Here is a 20,406-nt window from a genome sequence, read left to right on the forward strand (position 1 = left end):
CAGATTTAGAATAGGCCTTACCGAGCCATCCGGCTTCGGTACCACAAAAAGAGTGGAATAATACCCCTTCCCTTGTTGTAGAAGAGGTACCTTGACTATCACCTGCTGAGAGTACAGCTTGTGAATGGCTTCCAAAACCGTCTCCCTTTCGGAGGGGGACGTTGGTAAAGCAGACTTCAGGAAACGGCGAGGTGGATCTGTCTCTAATTCCAACCTGTACCCCTGAGATATTATCTGCAGGATCCAGGGATCTACCTGCGAGTGAGCCCACTGCGCGCTGTAATTTTTGAGACGACCACCCACTGTCCCCGAGTCCGCTTGAGAAGCCCCAGCGTCATGCTGAGGCTTTTGTAGAAGCCAGGGAAGGCTTCTGTTCCTGGGAAGGAGCTGCCTGTTGCTGTCTCTTCCCTCGACCTCTGCCTCGTGGCAGATATGAATAGCCCTTTGCTCTCTTATTTTTAAAGGAACGAAAGGGCTGCGGTTGAAAAGTCGGTGCCTTTTTCTGTTGGGGAGTGACTTGAGGTAGAAAGGTGGATTTCCCGGCTGTAGCCGTGGCCACCAAATCTGATAGACCGACTCCAAATAACTCCTCCCCTTTATACGGCAAAACTTCCATATGTCGTTTTGAATCCGCATCGCCTGTCCACTGTCGCGTCCATAAAGCTCTTCTGGCCGAAATGGACATAGCACTTACCCGTGATGCCAGTGTGCAGATATCCCTCTGTGCATCACGCATATAAAGAAATGCATCCTTTATTTGTTCTAACGACAGTAAAATATTGTCCCTGTCCAGGGTATCAATATTTTCAATCAGGGACTCTGACCAAACTACCCCAGCACTGCACATCCAGGCAGTCGCTATAGCTGGTCGTAGTATAACACCTGCATGTGTGTATATACTTTTTTGGATATTTTCCATCCTCCTATCTGATGGATCTTTAAGTGCGGCCGTCTCAGGAGAGGGTAACGCCACTTGTTTAGATAAGCGTGTTAGCGCCTTGTCCACCCTAGGAGGTGTTTCCCAGCGCTCCCTAACCTCTGGCGGGAAAGGGTATAATGCCAATAATTTCTTTGAAATTATCAGCTTTTTATCAGGGGCAACCCACGCTTCATTACACACGTCATTTAATTCTTCTGATTCAGGAAAAACTATAGGTAGTTTTCACACCCCACATAATACCCTGTTTAGTGGTACCTGTAGTATCAGCTAAATGTAACGCCTCCTTCATTGCCAAAATCATATAACGTGTGGCCCTACTGGAAAATACGGTTGATTCGTCACCGTCACCACTGGAGTCAGTGCCTGTGTCTGGGTCTGTGTCGACCGACTGAGGCAAAGGGCGTTTCACAGCCCCTGACGGTGTTTGAGTCGCCTGGACAGGCACTAATTGATTGTCCGGCCGTCTCATGTCGTCAAACGACTGCTTTAGCGTGTTGACACTATCCCGTAGTTCCATAAATAAAGGCATCCATTCTGGTGTCGACATCCTCATATTTGGCAATTGCTCCGCCTCCACACCAATATCGTCCTCATACATGTCGACACACACGTACCGACACACAGCAGACACACAGGGAATGCTCCTAACGAAGACAGGACCCACTAGCCCTTTGGGGAGACAGAGGGAGAGTTTGCCAGCACACACCAAAAGCGCTATATATAACAGGGATAGCCTTATAATAAGTGCTCCCTTATAGCTGCTTTATATATATCAAAATATCGCCATAAATTTGCCCCCCCTCTCTGTTTTACCCTGTTTCTGTAGTGCAGTGCAGGGGAGAGACCTGGGAGCCGTCCTGACCAGCGGAGCTGTGAGAGGAAATGGCGCCGTGTGCTGAGGAGATAGGCCCCGCCCCTTTTCCGGCGGGCTCGTCTCCCGCTATTTAGTGAATCCAGGCAGGGGTTAAATATCTCCATATAGCCTCTGGGGGCTATATGTGAGGTATTTTTAGCCTTTATATAGGTTACATTTGCCTCCCAGGGCGCCCCCCCCAGCGCCCTGCACCCTCAGTGACTGCGTGTGAAGTGTGCTGAGAGGAAAATGGCGCACAGCTGCAGTGCTGTGCGCTACCTTTAGAAGACTGCAAGAGTCTTCAGCCGCCGATTCTGGACCTCTTCTGACTTCAGCATCTGCAAGGGGGCCGGCGGCGCGGCTCCGGTGACCATCCAGGCTGTACCTGTGATCGTCCCTCTGGAGCTGATGTCCAGTAGCCAAGAAGCCAATCCATCCTGCACGCAGGTGAGTTCACTTCTTCTCCCCTCAGTCCCTCGTTGCAGTGATCCTGTTGCCAGCAGGACTCACTGTAAAATAAAAAACCTAAGCTAAACTTTTTCTAAGCAGCTCTTTAGGAGAGCCACCTAGATTGCACCCTTCTCGGCCGGGCACAAAAATCTAACTGGAGTCTGGAGGAGGGTCATAGGGGGAGGAGCCAGTGCACACCACCTGATCTGGAAAAGCTTTACTTTTTGTGCCCTGTCTCCTGCGGAGCCGCTATTCCCCATGGTCCTTTCAGGAACCCCAGCATCCACTAGGACGATAGAGAAACATAGGAACAGGGGTGCAGAAAAATGGCACCAGGTGCTGTGAACTGACCAGTCAAAATCTGAAATATTTGCTGTAACGGAAAGCAGTTTGTTCACTGAAGGGCTGGAGAGCGGTACAATGAGTGCCTGCAGGCAACAGTGCCGCATGGTGGAGGCTCACCGCAAGTTTGGGACTCATTTCAGCAAATGGAGGCAGGGATTTTGGTCAGGATAAATGGTGTTCTCAATGCTGAGAAATAAAGGCAGATACTTGTCCTTCTGCAGAATAAATTTGGTGCCAAATCAGATGCCTCCCTGATGGTGTTGCATGATGGATAACGATCCCAAACATACAGCCAATGTCATTAAGAAATCTTTAGCGTAAAGAACAAGAAATCCTAGAAGTGATGATATGGCCCCCACAGAGTCCTGAACTAAACATCATTGAGTCGGTCAGGAATTACATTAATAGACAGAAGGATTTGGGCAAGCCTACATCCACAGAAGATCTTATGTTAGTTCTCAGATGTTCGGAACAACCTTCCTGCCGCGTTCCTTCAAAAACTCTGCAATTGTACCTAGAAGAATTGATGTTATTTTGAAGGCAAAGGGTGGTCACACCAAATATTGATTTAAGGGCCCTACACACTTGCTGATGCATTCAATTTTGACGATGATCGATCATCGTCCAAATTGACTTGCACTGCAAAGCGACGGAGAACCAACGCTGAACGACCGCAGATCGTTCATCATTGAGTGCATGCACACTGAGCAATATGAACGATTTCTCGTTCATTACTGAACGAGATTGTGCATATCACCCGCACACATCGGCAAGTGTGTAGGGCCCTTTAGATTTCTCTTCTGTTCACTTTATTTTTATCAAACAAAAAATGCAAACTATTAACACTTCTATCTTTGAAAGCATTCTTACTTTGCAGCATTTTTCCACAACTGCTGAAAAAACATTTGCGCAGTACTGTACAAGTATTTACGTTGTTTAACACTTGACCATAATACATACATTCATACACACACACACACAGTACCAGTCAAAAGTTTGGACACCTTCTCATTCAATGGTTTTTTATGTATTTTAATTATTTTCTATAGAGTAATACTGAAGACATCAAAACTATGAAAGAACACATATGGAGTTATGTTGTTAAAAAAAAAAAAAAAAAAAAAAAAAGTGTTAAACAAATCAAAAATAAGAATTTACTCACCGGTAATTCTATTTCTCGTAGTCCGTAGTGGATGCTGGGGACTCCGTAAGGACCATGGGGAATAGACGGGCTCCGCAGGAGACTGGGCACACTAAAAGAAAGATTTGGTACTACTTGGTGTGCACTGGCTCCTCCCTCTATGCCCCTCCTCCAGACCTCAGTTAGGATACTGTGTCCGGAAGAGCTGACACAATAAGGAAGGATTTTGAATCCCGGGTAAGACTCATACCAGCCACACCAATCACACCGTATAACTCGTGATATTAAACCCAGTTAACAGTATGAAATACAACTGAGCCTCTCAACAGATGGCTCAACAATAACCCTTTAGTTAGGCAATAACTATATACAAGTATTGCAGACAATCCGCACTTGGGATGGGCGCCCAGCATCCACTACGGACTACGAGAAATAGAATTACCGGTGAGTAAATTCTTATTTTCTCTGACGTCCTAGTGGATGCTGGGGACTCCGTAAGGACCATGGGGATTATACCAAAGCTCCCAAACGGGCGTGAGAGTGCGGATGACTCTGCAGCACCGAATGAGAGAACTCAAGGTCCTCCTCAGCCAGGGTATCAAATTTGTAGAATTTAGCAAACGTGTTTGCCCCTGACCAAGTAGCAGCTCGGCAAAGTTGTAAAGCAGAGACCCCTCGGGCAGCCGCCCAAGATGAGCCCACCTTCCTCGTGGAATGGGCTTTCACTGATTTAGGATGCGGCAATCCAGCCGCAGAATGCGCCAGCTGAATTGTGCTACAAATCCAGCGAGCAATAGTCTGCTTAGAAGCAGGAGCACCTATTTTGTTGGGTGCATACAGGATAAAAAGCGAGTCAGTTTTCCTGACTCCAGCCGTCCTGGAAACATAAATTTTCAAGGCCCTGACTACGTCCAGTAATTTGGAATCCTCCAAATCCTTAGTAGCCGCAGGCACCACAATAGGTTGGTTCAAGTGAAAAGCTGATACCACCTTAGGGAGAAACTGGGGACGAGTCCTCAATTCTGCCCTATCCATATGGAAAATCAGATAAGGGCTTTTACATGACAAAGCCGCAAATTCTGACACACGCCTGGCCGAAGCCAAGGCCAATAACATGACCACTTTCCACGTGAGATATTTGAGATCCACGGTTTTAAGTGGTTCAAACCAATGTGATTTTAGGAAACTCAACACCACATTGAGATCCCAAGGTGCCACAGGAGGCACAAAAGGGGGCTGAATATGAAGCACTCCCTTTACAAAAGTCTGAACTTCAGGCAGTGAAGCCAGTTCTTTCTGGAAGAAAATCGACAGAGCCGAAATCTGGACCTTAATGGAACCCAATTTTAGGCCCATAAGTCACTCCTGACTGTAGGAAGTGCAGAAAACGACCCAGCTGAAATTCCTCTGTAGGGGCCTTCCTGGCCTCACACCACGCAACATATTTTCGCCAAATGCGGTGATAATGGTTTGCGGTTACTTCTTTCCTGGCTTTTATCAGCGTAGGAATGACTTCCTCCGGAATGCCCTTTTCCTTTAGGATCCGGAATTCAACCGCCATGCCGTCCAACGCAGCCGCGGTAAGTCTTGGAACAGACAGGGCCCCTGCTGTAGCAGATCCTGTCTGAGCGGTAGAGGCCATGGGCCCTCTGATAACATTTCTTGAAGTTCCGGGTACCAAGCTCTTCTTGGCCAATCCGGAACCACGAGTATCGTTCTTACTCCTCGCCTTCTTATTATTCTCAGCACCTTTGGTATGAGGGGCAGAGGAGGGAACACATAGACCGACTGGTACACCAACGGTGTCACTAGAGCGTCCACAGCTATCGCCTGAGGGTCCGTTGACCTGGCGCAATATCTCTTTAGCTTCTTGTTGAGGCGGGACGCCATCATGTCCACCTGTGGCCTTTCCCAGCGGTTTACCAACAGTAGGAAGACTTCTGGATGAAGTCCCCACTCTCCCGGGTGTAGGTCGTGTCTGCTGAGGAAGTCTGCTTCCCAGTTGTCCACTCCCGGAATGAACACTGCTGACAGTGCTAGTACGTGATTTTCCGCCCATCGGAGAATCCTTGTGGCTTCTGCCATGGCCACCCTGCTTCTTGTGCCGCCCTGTCGGTTTACATGGGCGACTGCCGTGATGTTGTCTGATTGGATCAGAACCGGCTGGTTTTGAAGCAGGGGCCTTGCCTGACTTAGGGCATTGTAAATGGCCCTCAGTTCCAGAATGTTTATGTGTAGGGACGACTCCTGACTTGACCAAAGTCCCTGGAAATTTCTTCCCTGTGTGACTGCGCCCCAGCCTCGCAGGCTGGCATCTGTGGTCACCAGGACCCAGTCCTGAATGTCGAATCTGCGGCCCTCTAGAAGATGAGCACTCTGCAACCACCACAGGAGAGACACCCTTGTGCTTGGTGACAGGGTTATCCGCTGATGCATCTGAAGATGCGACCCGGACCATTTGTCCAGCAGGTCCCACTGGAAAGTTCTTGCGTGGAATCTGCCGAATGGGATTGCTTCGTAGGAAGCCACCATTTTACCCAGAACCCTTTCATTGATGTACTGAGACTTGGCTCGGTTATAGGAGGTTCCCGACTAGCTCGGATAACTCCCTGACTTTCTCCTCCGGGAGAAACACCTTTTTCTGGACTGTGTCCAGGATCATCCCTAGGAACAGACGACGAGTCGTCGGAATCAGCTGCGATTTTGGAATATTGAGAATCCAATCGTGCTGCCGCAACACTACCTGAGATAGTGCTACACCGACCTCCAACTGTTCCCTGGATCTTACCCTTATCAGGGAATCGTCCAAGTAAGGGATAACTAAAATTCCCTTCCTTCGAAGGAGTATCATCATTTCGGCCATTACCTTGGTAAAGACCCGGGGTGCCGTGGACCATCCATACGGCAGCGTCTGAAACTGATAGTGACAGTTCTGTACCATAAACCTGAGGTACCCTTGGTGAGAAGGGTAAATTGGGACATGAAGGTAAGCATCCTTGATGTCCCGAGACATCATGTAGTCCCCTTCTTCCAGGTTCGCAATCACTGCTCTGAGTGACTCAATCTTGAATTTGAACATCCGTATGTAAGTGTTCAAGATTTTAGATTTAGAATCGGTCTCACCGAGCCGTCCGGCTTCGGTACCACAACAGTGTGGAATAATACCCCGTTCCCTGTTGCAGGAGGGGTACCTTGATTATCACCTGCTGGGAATACAGCTTGTGAATGGCTTCCAAAACTGCCTCCCTGTCAGAAGGAGACATCGGTAAAGCCGACTTTAGGAAACGGCGAGGGGGAGACGTCTCGAATTCCAATTTGTACCCCTGAGATATCACCTGAAGGATCCAGGGGTCTACTTGCGAGTGAGCCCACTGCGCGCTGAAATTCATTGAGACGGGCCCCCACCGTGCCTGATTCTGCTTGTAAAGCCCCAGCGTCATACTGAGGGCTTGGCAGAGGCGGGAGAGGGCTTCTGTTCCTGGGAACCGGCTGATTTCTGCAGCCTTTTTCCTCTCCCTCTGTCACGGGGCAGAAATGAGGAACCTTTTGCCCCCTTGCCCACGAAAAAACTGCACCTGATAATACGGCATCTTCTTATGTTGAGAGGCGACTTGGGGTACAAACGTGGATTTCCCAGCTGTTGCCGTGGCCACCAGGTCTGAAAGACCGACCCCAAATAACTCCTCCCCTTAATAAGGCAATACTTCCAAATGCCGTTTGTTATCCGCATCACCTGACCACTGACGTGTCCATAATCCTCTACTGGCAGAAATGGACAACGCACTTAGACTTGATGCCAGTCGGCAAATATTCCACTGTGCATCACGCATATATAGAAATGCATCTTTTAAATGCTCTATAGGCAATAATATACTGTCCCTATCTAGGGTATCAATATTTTCAGTCAGGGAATCCGACCACGCCAACCCAGCACTGCACATCCAGGCTGAGGCGATTGCTGGTCGCAGTATAACACCAGTATGTGTGTAAATACATTTTAGGATACCCTCCTGCTTTCTATCAGCAGGATCCTTAAGGGCGGCCATCTCAGGAGAGGGTAGAGCCCTTGTTCTTACAAGCGTGTGAGCGCTTTATCCACCCTAGGGGGTGTTTCCCAATGCACCCTAACCTCTGGCGGGAAAGGATATAATGCCAATAACATTTTAGAAATTATCAGTTGTTATCGGGGGAAACCCACGCATCATCACACCTCATTTAATTTCTCAGATTCAGGAAAACTACAGGTAGTTTTTCCTCACCGAACATAATACCCCTTTTTGGTGGTACTCGTATTATCAGAAATGTGTAAAACATTTTTCATTGCCTCCATCATGTAACGTGTGGCCCTACTGGAAGTCACACTTGTCTCTTCACCGTCGACACTGGAGTCAGTATCCGTGTCGGCGTCTATATCTGCCATCTGAGGTAACGGGCGCTTTAGAGCCCCTGACGGCCTATGAGACGTCTGGACAGGCACAAGCTGAGTAGCCGGCTGTCTCATGTCAACCACTGTCTTTTATACAGAGCTGACACTGTCACGTAATTCCTTCCAACAGTTCATCCACTCAGGTGTCGACCCCCTAGGGGGTGACATCACTATTACAGGCAATCTGCTCCGTCTCCACATCATTTTTCTCCTCATACATGTCGACACAAACGTACCGACACACAGCACACACACAGGGAATGCTCTGATAGAGGACAGGACCCCACTAGCCCTTTGGGGAGACAGAGGGAGAGTTTGCCAGCACACACCAGAGCGCTATATATATACAGGGATAACCTTATATAAGTGTTTTTCCCCTTATAGCTGCTGTATTTTTTAATACTGCGCGTAATTAGTGCCCCCCTCTCTTTTTTAACCCTTTCTGTAGTGTAGTGACTGCAGGGGAGAGCCAGGGAGCTTCCCTCCAACGGAGCTGTGAGGGAAAATGGCGCCAGTGTGCTGAGGAGATAAGGCCGCCGAGAAGGGGGCGGAGCCTATCTCCCGTTTTTCTGTGTATTCTGGCGGGTGTTAAATTCATCCATATAGCCCAGGAGCTATATGTGATGCATTTTTTGCCATCCAAGGTGTTTTTATTGCGTCTCAGGGCCCCCCATCCCCAGCGCCCTGCACCCTCAGTGACCGGAGTGTGAAGTGTGCTGAGAGCAATGGCGCACAGCTGCAGTGCTGTGCGCTACCTTGTTGAAGACAGGACGTCTTCTGCCGCAGATTTTCCGGACCTCTTCTGTCTTCTGGCTCTGTAAGGGGGCCGGCGGCGCGGCTCTGGGACCTATCCATGGCTGGGCCTGTGATCGGTCCCTCTGGAGCTAATGTCCAGTAGCCTAAGAAGCCCAATCCACTCTGCACGCAGGTGAGTTCGCTTCTTCTCCCCTTAGTCCCTCGATGCAGTGAGCCTGTTGCCAGCAGGTCTCACTGATCATAAAAAACCTAAAACTAAACTTTTCACTAAGCAGCTCAGGAGAGCCACCTAGTGTGCACCCTTCTCGTTCGGGCACAAAAATCTAACTGAGGCTTGGAGGAGGGCCATAGGGGGAGGAGCCAGTGCACACCAGGTAGTTCTAAAGCTTTACTTTTGTGCCCAGTCTCCTGCGGAGCCGCTATTCCCCATGGTCCTTACGGAGTCCCCAGCATCCACTAGGACGTCAGAGAAAAACTATTGGAAGTTTTTTCTCCCCAAACATAATACCCTTTTTTGAGGTACCTGGGTTTATATCAGAAAGGTGTAAAACCTCTTTCATTGCCTCAATCATACCACGAATGGCCCTAGTGGACATTAAATTTGACTCGTCGTCGACACTGGTATCAATATCCGTGTCGACATCTGTGTCTGCCATCTGAGGTAGTGGGCGTTTTAGAGCCCCTGATGGTCTTTGAGACGCCTGGGCAGGCACGAGCCGAGAAGCCGGCTGTCCCGCATTTGGCATGTCGTCAAATTTTTTATGTAAGGAGTCGACACTTGCACGTAATTCCTTCCATAAGTCCATCCACTCAGGTGTCTGCCCCGCAGGTGGTGACATCACATTTATAGGCATCTGCTCCGCCTCCACATAAGTCTCCTCATCAAACATGTCGACACAGCCGTACCGACACACACACACAGGGAATGCTCTTAAAGGAGACAGGACACCACAAAAGCCCTTTGGGGAGACAGAGTATGCCAGCACACACCAGAGAGCTATATAATGCAGGGACTAACTGAATTATGTCCCCTATAGCTGCTATAATATTTACTGCGCCTCAAATCTGTGCCCTCCCCTCTCTTTTTTACCCTTTTCTGTAGTGTAGACTGCAGGGGAGAGTCAGGGAGCTTCCTTCCAGCGGAACGGTGAGGGAGAAATGGCGCCAGTGTGCTGAGGGAGATGGCTCCGCCCCTTTTTCGGCTGACTTTTCTCCCGCTTTTTTCTGTATTCTGGCAGGGGTAATTACCACATATATAGCCTCTGGGGCTATATATTGTGGTTATTTTGCCAGCCAAGGTGATATTATTGCTGCTCAGGGCGTCCCCCCCCCAGCGCCCTGCACCCTCAGTGACCGGAGTGTGAAGTGTGTATGAGGAGCAATGGCGCACAGCTGCAGTGCTGTGCGCTACCTTGGTGAAGACTGAAGTCTTCTGCCGCCGATTTTCCGGACCATCTTCTTGCTTCTGGCTCTGTAAGGGGGACGACGGCGCGGCTCCGGGAACGAACACCAAGGACGGGTCCTGCGGTCGATCCCTCTGGAGCTAATGGTGTCCAGTAGCCTAAGAAGCCCAAGCTAGCTGCAAGCAGGTAGGTACGCTTCTTCTCCCCTTAGTCCCTTGTTGCAGTGAGCCTGTTGCCAGCAGGTCTCACTGTAAAATAAAAAACCTAATATATACTTTCTTTCTAGGAGCTCAGGAGAGCCCCTAGTGTGCATCCAGCTCGGCCGGGCACAGAAATCTAACTGAGGTCTGGAGGAGGGGCATAGAGGGAGGAGCCAGTGCACACCAGGTAGTACCAAATCTTTCTTTTAGTGTGCCCAGTCTCCTGCGGAGCCCGTCTATTCCCCATGGTCCTTACGGAGTCCCCAGCATCCACTAGGACGTCAGAGAAATATGTTTTAGATTCCTCAAAGGAGCCCCCTTTTGCTTTGATGACAGCTTTGCACACTCTTGGCATAATCTCAATCAGCTTCAAGAGCTAGTATCCTGGAATGGCTTTGATTTAACAGGTGTGCCTTGTCAATTGTCAATCTGCGGAATTACTTGCCTTCCTAATGTGTTGGAGACCATTGGTTGTGTTGTGCAGAGGTAGGGTTAGTACACAGTGGACACCCCTATTTGACTATTGTTGTAATCCATATTATGGCACGAACCACTCAACTCGGCAAAGAGAAACGACAGTCCATAATTACTTTAAGACATGAAGGTCAGTCGATACGGAAAATTTCAAGAACTTTGAATGTATCCTCAAGTGCAGTTGCAAAATCCATCAAACGCTATGATGAAACTGGCTCTCATGAGGACCGCCCCAGGAAAGGAAGACCAAGAGTAACCTCTGCTGCAGAGGATAAGGTCATTTGAGTTACCAGCCTCAGAAACCGCTGTTTAACAGCGCCTCAGATTAGAGCCCACAAATTCTTCAGAGTTCAAGTAACAGACAAATCTCAACATCAACTGTTCAGAGGAGACTGCGTGAGTCAGGTCTTCATGGTCGAAATGCTGCGAAGAAGCCACTACTGAGGATGAACGACAAGAGGAGAATTGTTTGGGACAAAAAACACAAGGAATGGACATTAAACCAGTGGAAATCTGTACTTTGGTCTGAGGAGACCAAATTTGAGATTTTTGGTTCCAACCGCCGTATCTTTGTGAGACGCAGACAAGGTGAGCAGATTGTCTTTGCATGTGTGGTTCCCACTGTGAAGCATAGAGGTGGTGGTGTGATGGTGTGGGGGTGCTTTGCTGGTGACACTGTTGGTGATTTATTCAAAGTTCAAGGTACACTTAACCAGCATGGCTACCAGAGCATTCTGCCATGCCATTCCATCTGGTTTGCGCTTACTGGGACCATCATTTGTTTTTCAACAAGACAATGACCCCAAATACACCTCCAGGCAATGTAAGGGCTACTTGACCAAGAACGAAAGTGATGGAGTGCTGCGTCAGAAGACCTGGACTCCATAATCACCCGACCTAAACCCAATAGAGATGGTTTGGGAGGCGTTGAACCAGTGTGAAGGAAAAGCAGCCAACAAGTGCTCAGCACATCTTGGAACTCTTTCAAGACTGTTGGAACACCATTCCAGGAGACTACCTCATGAAGCTGATTGAGAGAATGTGCAAATCTGTCATCAAAGCAAAAGGGGGCTACTTTGAGGAATCAAAAACATAAAACATTTTTATTTGTTCACAACATAATTCCAAATGTGTTCTTTCATAGTTTTGATGTCTTCAGTATTAGTCTGCAATGTAGAAAATAATTAAAATAAATCAAAACCATTGAATAAGAAGGTGTCCAAACTTTTGACTGGTACTGATAGAAGAGAGACACAAAATTATTATTTTTCATTTTGAGTTTACAAATGGTACCATTTCATACATACACATAAAAACTATCAGAAGCTACCACCATTGATAACATAAATATGTAGTATGGCTGGCATCAAAACAAAAATATGATCTATCCCCAAATAAACATTAAGCACTCAGAAGACAGACAGCAAGTTACGCGTTTTCTTCTGTGGTTTATTTAATTTATCTACAGACTTTTAAGCCCAGTACACACTAGGCAATACCTGGCGATGCCAGTATTGGCAGCGACAGGGTGCCAACTTCTGCAAGTACGTACACTTGCCGATGCCAGCGGGGAAGGGAAACGACACCCATGCTGCATCTGCAGCATACCTGTCGTTAACAAGGACCTCCCTAGTCTGTACACGTTCAGACGAGGGAGGGGGTCATTAATGCGCAGGAGCGCGCATCGTTAATGACAGTGTACACACTGGACAAGATGGTAAAAGATCTCGCACAGATTGGTCCTTCTGAGCGAGATCTTTCACTTTCTCGTCTAGTGCGTATGACGCTTCAATTCCATAGAGCCAGCATATTCCACTGCACTTTACAACTGGAAACAAAATAGTAACAGAACAGCAATAAAACAAGACTGGGTACTAACCAACAGAGTAAAGGCCAGTACTCACTGGCCGATGCGGGAGAGATGTGCGAACCGCTCAGCACACATCTCTCCCTGCACAGGCCAATCTAGCACCAGCGATAGCGATGCGCATCGCAATAGCTGTGGGGGTAAACACAGAGCGATCAGGCTTAAAATCTAAGCAATCTAGTCAGATTGATTAGATTTTAAGCAGCGATCGCTCCGTGAGTACACCCCTTAAGAGGGCCCTTAACAAGGGTTTAGTATGATATACCAGTTGATGGGATGCCGTCGCCAGACACAATAGTGGCATTGAGTTAACTCGCAGGCTCGCTACAGGTTCTATTTTCCCTGGGGTGGTGGCGTGGACCTAACACCTGATGGGAATACAAGGATGCGGTCGGTATTCCGTCCGTCATTTTACCGGCTTTCGGGATTTTGGCGTCGGGATCCCGACAGCAGGTATTAACCTCATCCCCTTAATAAAAAAAAAATCTTATCTTTTTTTTTTTTTTAACAGCTGCAATTCAGTTCAGCTAAGCACAATCATGAGGTGCCCTCGAGTAAAGGTGGGCACACCCCTATACAGTTGGCAGCCTGGACATCCGATTGCAGGAGAATGGGTCATCCATTGCGTGTGCGCTGTCCCAATGCAGGAGTGTTAGCTGATAAACGGCTTGTGTCGCTCCTGCATCAGTCTGCAACAGGAAGTCTAAAGGTGTATACACACGGTGCGATTTATCCTTGCGAATAGGACTATCTAGTCAAAGTCGCAAGGAAAGTTACTTCAAATCGTAGGTGCTGCACATGCTACCTTCTGATCCCCATAGAGGAGCCCTCTTACCACCCACTCACAGTGGTCACAACAAACACCGCCTGGCTGATCATGAGCCATTAAACCGATCAACCAGGTATCTAATGCATGTGTATACACCATAAGTACACGATATTCTGCACTTACAGTGGCAATAGATCCAATTTTTGTCTGCGGACCCACAGAGCACCATACAAAAGAGGGAGTCCACTGCGAGATCATGCAGCAAAAGGGGTCGAGTTGCACTGCCAGCGTTTCTATGCAGTTGCAACATAAACTCAACCCCTAATTCAGGGCTGGCCAAACCGGTCCTCGAGATCTACCAACAGTTCATGTTTTCCAGGAGATCTGTAGAATTGTCAGTTAGGAATGAATGCAGCACATCTTAATTAGTAATGATTACACCTGTGCACCAGCTAGATGGTCTGGAAAATGTGAACTGTTGGTAGATCTCGAGGACTGGTTTGGCCAGCCCTGCCCTAATTGAACTGAGCCCTACATGTCACCAAAATACACAACAGCCACTAGCAGCACATATAAAGTATAACAGCATTGAACAGTGAAAGAAAAAATGGAGCACCTAACAAATGCGCAAAGATGGCTGCCTAAACTGTATCCACCAAAAAGGGGTGTCTCCCACTCCCCAAAAAACAGACTTCTAAGTAAAATTAGGTGGTAGCAGTATTGGTCAGAGGAAACAGAGTCCTCAGTACAGCAAGTGTCTTAAATACCAGATCATCTGCCTTGAAAAAGGGCCTAGAAAGGCCTGAAACGCATTGGCGCAGTTGGAGGTGACATCTTGATGTCTGTGGGAGAGGTGATTGCCGCAAAAATCCAGAACGCCATTTCCCGGGAGGCTGACTGGTATTTAAGACACTTGCTGTACTGAGGACTGTTTCCTCTGACCATCTGGTAATTATCCATTCTTACACTCAGTTTAGCTGTGCACCGGCTGCATGTGCTCTGGTTTTATTTGATAAGGAGATATGTTTTAGATGTTTTTTATGAAAAATTGTGGTAAAAGCATAAAACGGTGTTACACGAGATGCTCTCCACCTCTTGTTTTTTATGATATTGGACGACTGGAAATCCTGATAAGTGTCCGCTGATCCAAGAGGAAATCAGAGCTCTCTCTACATGCTTGAATTCTTCAAGTATTAATAAGGAATGTACCCCACTATTTGATATATGGGTGTTGCGTGATTGTGAACTCATACATTTGTTCATTGTTTAGTTTGTCATTTGGGATTAGCGCCTAATACTGCTACCACCTAATTTTACTTAGAAGCATTGAACAGTGGCAACAGCAATCACAGACAATGTGGGGTGCATGAAACCTAACCAGCAACATACAAGCGTGCACATATGGCACAGTACTTCTCTCTCCCCAGCCAGCCAGCCAGCCGCCCACTCTCCCCAGCCAGCCAGCCACAGCCCACTCTCCCCAGCCAGCCAGCCACAGCCCACTCTCCCCAGCCAGCCAGCCACAGCCCACTCTCCCCAGCCAGCCACCAGCAGCAGCCCACTCTCCCCAGCCAGCCACCAGCAGTAGCAACAGAATTGCAGCGGCACTGTGCGGGTATAACACACATACAGGCACTGTGCGGGTATAACACACATACAGGCACTGTGCGGGTATAACACACATACAGGCACTGTGCGGGTATAACACACATACAGGCACTGTGCGGGTATAACACACATACAGGCACTGTGCGGGTATAACACACATACAGGCACTGTGCGGGTATAACACACATACAGGCACTGTGCGGGTATAACACACATACAGGCACTGTGCGGGTATAACACACATACAGGCACTGTGCGGGTATAACACACATACAGGCACTGTGCGGGTATAACACACATACAGGCACTGTGCGGGTATAACACACATACAGGCACTGTGCGGGTATAACACACATACAGGCACTGTGCGGGTATAACACACATACAGGCACTGTGCGGGTATAACACACATACAGGCACTGTGCGGGTATAACACACATACAGGCACTGTGGGTATAACACACATACAGGCACTGTGCGGGTATAACACACATACACGCACTGTGCGGGTATAACACACATACACGCACTGTGCGGGTATAACACACATACACGCACTGTGCGGGTATAACACACATACACGCACTGTGCGGGTATAACACACATACACGCACTGTGCGGGTATAACACACATACACGCACTGTGGGTATAACACACATACACGCACTGTGGGTATAACACACATACACGCACTGTGGGTATAACACACATACACGCACTGTGGGTATAACACACATACACGCACTGTGGGTATAACACATACACGCACTGTGGGTATAACACACATACACGCACTGTGGGTATAACACACATACACGCACTGTGGGTATAACACACACATACACGCACTGTGGGTATAACACACACATACACGCACTGTGGGTATAACACACACATACATGCACTGTGGGTATAACACACACATACATGCACTGTGGGTATAACACACACATACATGCACTGTGGGTATAACACACACATACATGCACTGTGGGTATAACACACACATGCACTGCGGGTATAACACACACACACATGCACTGTGGGTATAACACACACACATGCACTGTGGGTATAACACACACACATGCACTGTGGGTATAACACACACACATGCACTGTGGGTATAACACACACATACATACATACATACATACATACATACATACATGGTACACAAGCCCCGAGCGCTCATCAGACGCCAGTGATGACATGCCAGGCCCTACAGAGGAGATGAAAAAACCCCGTGCTGTAGCACGGGGGATAGTCTCCAGGATAGATACATCTCCATCCCCAACACCATAGGGACTGACAACCAGCTGCCGAAAGCCCGACTCTCACCTACAACGGGGCCGGTTTCCCGACTCCGCACGTCCCCGTTGATGTTTCTGTCTCCCCGGCACTAGAGGTCCATCCGCTCCCGCCCAAACCGTTCAAATAGTTCAAATCGTAACGGGCGCAGCCAGTGGCGCAGTGACGTCAGGGGGGAGGGACCTGGTACCATAGAGAGGTCGTGTTAGAGACTAGAAGGAATACGTGGAGGACTGGCTTCTGGAAGCAGTACAGAACAAAGGAGCTGCTGCGGCGGAGGCGTCGGGAAATCCGTAGGTCCTGGTTATGCGTACAGACGCAGCTACAGCTAGTACAGAGTGTGTGACCTATCGGCTTCATTTCCTGCGCTATCAAGTTAGGGGCTGTATTTATCACCCCCATCCCCTGCTGTTATTGCTGTGTGGATGTCTGCCCGCAGCCTCCATGCTGTGCTGGTCCCCTGTGGTACACTCACCTGTCCCTCTTCCTCCGCTTACAGCTTGTACAGCATGGCTATTATACACGAGGCTGAAGTTAGCTTCTTATTCGGCCAGCTTCTTATTCACTTCTTATTCAAGCTCTAGCTTCTTATTCACTTCTTATTCGAACTCCAGCTTCTTATTCAGATCATTCAGTTTTGCAAGGGTTAATGAGTCTTGTGTCACAAATTTGACACCTGAAATCAACAGAGTAGGGTCCCTTGCATATGACCCACTTGTATTTTGCTTGGCCCAACGCTGTTTTGGCCATAAAATACACTGGCAAAGTGGGCACAAACACCATAATTTACCATTTTGAATAAGTAGCTGTAGTTTTGCAAGGGTTAACTAGTCTTGGGCCACAAATTTGACTCCTGAAATCAACAGAGGTTGGTCACTTACATATGACCCACTTGTATTTTGCCTGGCCCAACGCTGTTTTGGGCATGAAATACACTGGCAAAGTGGGCACATACACCATATTTTACCATTTTGAATAAGTAGCTGTAGTTTTGCAAGGGTTAACCAGTCTTGGGCCACAAATTTGACTCCTGAAATCAACAAAGCGTGGTCACTTACATATGACCCACTTGTATTTTGCTTGTCCCAACGCTGTTTTGGGCATGAAATATACTGGCAAAGTGGGCACAAACACCATTTTCTAAATTACCATTTTGAATAAGTAGCTGTCGTTTTGCAAGGGTTAACTAGTCTTGGGCCACAAATTTGACACCTGAAATCAACAGAGGGTGGTCACTTACATATGACCCACTTGTATTTTGTTTGGCCCAACGCTGTTTTGGGCATGAAATACACTGGCAAAGTGTGCACACACACCATATTTTACCATTTTGAATAAGTAGCTGTAGTTTTGCAAGGGTTAACTAGTCTTGGGTCACAAATTTGACCCCTGAAATCAACAGAGAGTGGTCACATGCATGTGACCCACTTGTATTTTGCCTGGCCCAATGCTGTTTTGGGCATGAAATACACTGGCAAAGTGGGCACATACACCATATTTTACCATTTTGAATAAGTAGCTGTAGTTTTGCAAGGGTTAACTAGTCTTGGGCCACAAATTTGACTCCTGAAATCAACAAAGGGTGGTCACTTACATATGACCCACTTGTATTTTGCCTGGCCCAACGCTGTTTTGGGCATGAAATACACTGGCAAAGTGGGCACATACACCATATTTTACCATTTTGAATAAGTAGCTGTAGTTTTGCAAGGGTTAACCAGTCTTGGGCCACAAATTTGACACCTGAAATCAACAAAGCGTGGTCACTTACATATGACCCACTTGTATTTTGCTTGGCCCAATGCTCTTTTGGGCATGAAATATACTGGCAAAGTGGGCACAAACACCATTTTATAAATTACCATTTTGAATAAGTAGCTGTAGTTTTGCAAGGGTTAACTAGTCTTGGGCCACAAATTTGACACCTGAAATCAACAGAGGGTGGTCACTTACATATGACCCACTTGTATTTTGTTTGGCCCAACGCTGTTTTGGGCATGAAATACACTGGCAAAGTGGGCACAAACACCATATTTTACCATTTTGAATAAGTAGCTGTAGTTTTGCAAGGGTTAACTAGCCTTGGGTCACAAATTTGACACCTGAAATCAACAGAGGGTGGTCACTTACATATGACCCACTTGTATTTTGCTTGGCCCAATGCTGTTTTGGGCATGAAATACACAGGCAAAGTGGGCACAAACACCATAATTTACCATTTTGAATAAGTAGCTGTAGTTTCTCTAACGTCCTAGTGGATGCTGGGGACTCCGTAAGGACCATGGGGAATAGCGGGCTCCGCAGGAGACTGGGCACTCTAAAGAAAGATTTAGTACTATCTGGTGTGCACTGGCTCCTCCCTCTATGCCCCTCCTCCAGACCTCAGTTAGAATCTGTGCCCGGCCAGAGCTGGGTGCTTCTAGTGGGCTCTCCTGAGCTTGCTAGAAAGAAAGTATTTTGTCAGGTTTTTTTATTTTCAGAGAGCTTCTGCTGGCAACAGACTCTCTGCTACGAGGGACTGAGGGGAGTGAAGCAAACCTACTCACGGCAGCTATGTAGCGCTTCTTAGGCTACTGGACACCATTAGCTCCAGAGGGATCGAACACAGGTACCTAACCTTGATCGTCCGTTCCCGGAGCCGCGCCGCCGTCCCCCTCGCAGAGCCAGAAGAACAAAAGCAGCAGAATCATGAAGACGTCGAAATCGGCGGCTGAAGACTCCTGTCTTCACTTAAGGTAGCGCACAGCACTGCAGCTGTGCGCCATTGCTCCCACAGCACACTTACACACTCCGGTCACTGTAGGGTGCAGGGCGCAGGGGGGGGGGGGGGGCGCCCTGGGCAGCAATTAAGTACCTTTTTGGCAAAAAGAGACATATATAGTCGGGGACTGTATATATGCCCGAGCCCCCGCCATTTTTTACACATTAAAGCGAGACAGAAGCCCGCCGCTGAGGGGGCGGGGCCTTCTTCCTCAGCACACCAGCGCCATTTTCTCTTCACAGCTCCGCTGGAAGGACGCTCCCCAGGCTCTCCCCTGCAGTATACAGGTGCATTAGAGGGTAAAAAAAGAGAGGGGGGGCACATAAATTTAGGCGCAGAGATATATTAACAGCAGCTACAGGGTAAACACTAAGGTACAGTGTAATCCCTGGGTTATATAGCGCTGGGGTGTGTGCTGGCATACTCTCTCTCTGTCTCCCCAAAAGCCTTTGTGGGGTCCTGTCCTCAGTCAGAGCATTCCCTGTGTGTGTGCTGTGTGTCGGTACGCCTGTGTCGACATGTTTGATGAGGAAGGATACGTGGAGGCAGAACAAGTGCAGCGGAGTGTGGTGTCGCCGCCGACGGTGCCGACACCTGATTGGATGGATATGTGGAAGGTGTTAAATGATAATGTAAACTCCTTGCATAACAGATTGGATAAAACTGTAACCGTGGGACAGTCAGGGTCTCAACCCATGCCTGATCCTACAGCGCAGAGGCCGTCAGGGTCTCAAAAGCGCACACTATCCCAGATAGTTGACACAGATGTCAACACGGAATCTGACTCCAGTGTCAATGACGATGAGGCAAAGTTGCAGCCTAAAATGACTAAAGCCATCCGCTACATGATTGTAGCAATGAAGGATGTATTACACATTTCTGAGGAAAATCCTGTCCCTGACAAGAGGATTTATATGTATGGGGAGAAAAAGCATGAAGTGACTTTTCCCCCTTCACATGAATTAAATGAATTATGTGAAAAAGCGTGGGATTCCCCTGACAGGAAGGTGATAGTTTCCAAGAGATTACTTATGGCGTATCCTTTCCCGCCAACGGACAGGTTACGCTGGGAATCCTCCCCTAGGGTAGACAAGGCGTTGA

General features: G+C 48.0%; 1 protein-coding gene across 1 annotated transcript in view; it reads right to left on the reverse strand.

Annotated features, from left to right (window-relative positions):
* The window catches only part of INCENP (inner centromere protein), a 177,055-nt gene extending 160,185 nt beyond the window's left edge, over window positions 1-16,870 (reverse strand). Inside the window, exon 1 of the mRNA XM_063944393.1 lies at window positions 16,575-16,870. The gene's annotated coding sequence lies outside the window, so the exon portion shown is untranslated. The remainder of the gene's footprint in view (window positions 1-16,574) is intronic.
* Between the last annotated feature and the right edge of the window lie 3,536 nt (window positions 16,871-20,406).

Source organism: Pseudophryne corroboree, chromosome 11, assembly GCF_028390025.1.
Source record: "Pseudophryne corroboree isolate aPseCor3 chromosome 11, aPseCor3.hap2, whole genome shotgun sequence".
Taxonomy (NCBI): Eukaryota; Metazoa; Chordata; class Amphibia; order Anura; family Myobatrachidae; genus Pseudophryne; species Pseudophryne corroboree.